Below are 3,769 nucleotides of genomic sequence, written 5' to 3' on the forward strand. Positions count from 1 at the left end.
CATTCTCTTTGCATTTAAAATTGGAAATGAGCTTGAATGACTAATCACTTAGGAACTTGTACTTGGGCAATAAAATGAATATTGAATTGGATGGAAATATTGTAATTAGAATGAACCTTGCATGTCAATCACCTAGGTGAAAAATGGAAATGTATGAGCATAATGGTAGGCTTGGAAATCTTTGGATCATTGTCAAAGTCCTCCACTTGCAATTGTTTATGTATGATGTATGTATGCTTACAGCTTTATTTAACAAAAGAAAAATATGTTAGTTTATGTTTAATCCTTGTTTCCAAGGGTTCCTGGGCGGGGCATTACAAAACTTGCCATGTAAGGAACAAGTGTTTGCATTAAGGTCATACTACTAAGTATTAACACTTCTATAAAATATTGAAGGACTGGTAAGTTGATGGATGTATGCAAACATCGTTGGGTTTTCAGGATGACCTGGAAAGATCAAGTACCCATTCTTGTAATGAACATCCCTACTATGAAAAATAGATTAAATAATGAAAACCACTTCAAACACACATATTGGTAGAAGACGCCAATATGGAATGTTGAGAGACTGAAAATTCAGCTAGTCTGGATTAGCTTCTGCAGTGTTGTCACCATCTCCATCTTTCCGAACTGAAATCTTCTAAATGAAGCCTGTTGATTTTAAAAGAGAACAGTGGTTGATAGAACTGTAAATACTCTCTTGTTTGATAGAGTTAATCAAGATATTAGAATTTGGAAAAGGTGAGAGGAAAGAATAACCAAGAGCTGCTCTCATGACCATATCCAAGCAATGCATTGATTGTAAGCCCTTGTCTGACATTTCATACTGTGTGAGCCTATTCCATTTCCTTCAAGTATTCCTTTCCTTTCACATTTCTCATACTTCAGCCTCTTCTTCCAGACTCAAATTCCAGAGCTGCACATCTTGCATCAAAAACATTTTAACGTCACGTCTCCTCCATGGTATTATAAACAGAGCCCTAAGTAATACCCTATCAGTTCATCTAAGTAGCAAGGAATAACACATAATATAAATTGAGCAAGTATACAGCATGATCTGGATCTCCAAACGCTTAGAAACAAGATTTTTTGGCAGACTGAAAATGAAAATTGATACCTGGTTACTGAGTCTGACATGTGTACTGTTACTGTGCAAGACTTTGTTCATCGCTTGCTTCAATTAATATTACCAATAATCTCCACAAGAACACTGTCCATGTTTGAAATGATGAAATCGGTTTCCATCTCTCACCACAATTTCTCTTTCAACAATCCTGGAGATAAACTTTGATACAATGTGGCAGTCACGACACACTCGAAGATTCTTGACAACCCTAATAGTTGTTCCAGCATGCGTATTTAACAACCCAAAAGTGATTGCCAACTTTTCACTATGGTGGTAGAGAAGTAATTCCTTATCCTCCTCCTCTACATCATTCAATACAGGCCGTGTATCTGGAACATACCCTGCCGCCTTCATCTGCCTAAACAGTATCTCCAGCTTTGCATAAATCTCCTGCGTTTGTGGGTGTGATCTGTCTCCTATACAAAAAGCATGTACCATTCTATCCACTTCAATCCAACTACATCCAGGAACCTTTCTGACTCCTCTGTCTTTCATCAATTTTCTTACCTGTTTAACATCAGCCCATCTACCCGCTTCTGCATAAATATTTGACAGAAGAACGTAAGGAGAATTATGTCGATATTCCAACTCGAAAAGGAGTGTTGCCACGAATTCTCCTAGTCTTATGTTCTTTTCTGATCGACAGGCACCAAGCAAGCACAACCACACAAACACATCAAGTTTTACTGGCATTTTGATAACAAAGTTGAAAGCTTCTTGTAGATAACCAGCACGACCAAGAAGGTCAACCATGCATACATAATGATCCAATGTAGGTGTAATGCAATAAGATTCATGCATGCAATTAAAATATTTGCAGCCTTCATTTACTAGGCCTGCATGGCTGCACGCAAATAGAACACAAACTAAGCTTATATGGTCAGGGTTTTGTCCATAAAGCTTCATTTGTTCGAAGAGTTCAAGGGCATCCTTACTACAGCCATGCATTGCATATCCTGCAATTATTGCAGTCCATGAGACCAAGTTTGCATTATGCATCTTGTCAAACAATTTTCGTGCCTTGGATATAATTCCACATTTTGCATACATATTGACCAAGACATTTGCAATTACAACCTCTGACAGAAATCCACTTTTTGTTAGTCTTTGATGGATTTCCATACCTTGTTCGACAGCTCCAAACCTGGCACAAGCTGGGAGGATGCTAGCAAAGGTTGCAGAGTTTGGAGTCAAATTCGTCAATTGCATCTGCTTAAAAATCTTCAATGCCTTCTCGGCAAGCCAATTTTGTGCATATCCCGCAATGATTGCATTCCACGAGACCAGATCTCGATGAGGCATTTTGTCAAACAAATTTTGTGCTTTTTTAATGCTTCCACACTTAGCATACATGTCCATCAGAGCATTTGCCACTGAAACATGCGAGAAAAACCCGCTTTTTAAGATTCTTTGCTGGAACTCCATGCCTTGTTCTAAAGCTCCAAGTTTGGCGCAGGCTGAGATGACACTGGCAAAGGTTGCTGAGTTTGGTTTTACACCTACCAATTGCATTTGTTTGAAAGCCTCTACAGCCTTTTGACCAAGACCATTTTGTACATATCCCACAACCATGGTAGTCCATGAAATCACATTTGGATGAAGCATTTTGTCAAACATGTCGCATGCCTTGTGTATTCTTCCACATTTTACGTACATATCTATGAGGGCATTGGCAACTACAACATCTGACAAAATCCCACTTTCAATTATTCTTTGATGCACGTCAGTAGCTAGTTTCAAATCTTCCATTTTTGCACACACTGGCAGGATTGTGGCAAAAGTGAACCCATCTGGCAGTACACCTGTCGAACTCATTTTTTGAAACAATGTCAATGCCTCATGAGTAAAACCATGGCTTTTGTAAGCTGCAATCATCATATTCCATGAGAAGACATCTGGTTCAGTAATATGATCGAAAACATGGCGCGCGTCCACCAAACTTCCGCACTTATCATACAGGTGGATAATTTTATTCTGCAAGAATGTGTCAGCTGCGAATGTAAATCCGCTCTCATTGATGTGAGAGTGGATTCGTTTACCCTCGGAAAGCGCATCCTTTGCAATGCAGGTGTTTAATATATGAAGATATGTAGAAGAATCGACAGGATGGTTTTGTGTGGTGAATAGAATGTGCAGCGCCTCCTTTAAGCGACCATCTTTACAGAGTGTTCTGATATTAAGATTGAAATGGGTAATCGATGACATTGTATGATGGTGTCATTCCTACTGGTTCAGTTACTAAATTTCAAATTAATTTATATGTGTATAATAGTGCATTTTGATTCTTGCGTACGTGTTCTGCTACAAAATATATTCATGTTAGGGAGATTTTATTAGGATGAAACTTACTTTATTTATAAATGTATTATATTCTAATTATAATTATAAATATTAATGAAGGCAAGAGTGAAAATTGAGTCTTTTAATTGATAAGTCTTGGATTCAAACTTACTCAAAATTAACTAATGATTGAAATATTAATTACAATAAATTATCAAAATTAACCTTGGCTGCAGCCTCTTACTGATCCAAAAATTAAAAAATATTAACCAGAAAAGATTTTTACAATGCAATAATATTATTATTATACTTTTGTTTCTAGTTATTTGATTCTTTTTGTTTATTATTTTCTCTCACATGAGT

At 37.1% G+C, this 3,769-nt stretch overlaps 1 pseudogene across 2 annotated transcripts; it reads right to left on the reverse strand.

Annotated features, from left to right (window-relative positions):
- Positions 1-244: 244 nt before the first annotated feature.
- Positions 245-3,405, reverse strand: LOC149561833 (pentatricopeptide repeat-containing protein At3g26782, mitochondrial pseudogene; annotated as a pseudogene). 2 transcript variants are annotated; one of them, XR_016363861.1, is made up of 2 exons: positions 1,118-3,405; positions 245-916 (listed from the first exon to the last, which is right to left on the reverse strand). The product of XR_016363861.1 is annotated as a pentatricopeptide repeat-containing protein At3g26782, mitochondrial pseudogene, transcript variant X2 (transcript). The 2 variants fall into 2 exon arrangements; XR_016363860.1 differs by having other exon boundaries at positions 245-924.
- Positions 3,406-3,769: the final 364 nt, after the last annotated feature.

This window comes from Cupressus sempervirens, chromosome 4 (assembly GCF_028749045.1).
Source record: "Cupressus sempervirens isolate cs-2001-9-10 chromosome 4, ASM2874904v1, whole genome shotgun sequence".
In the NCBI taxonomy this organism is placed as follows: domain Eukaryota; kingdom Viridiplantae; phylum Streptophyta; class Pinopsida; order Cupressales; family Cupressaceae; genus Cupressus; species Cupressus sempervirens.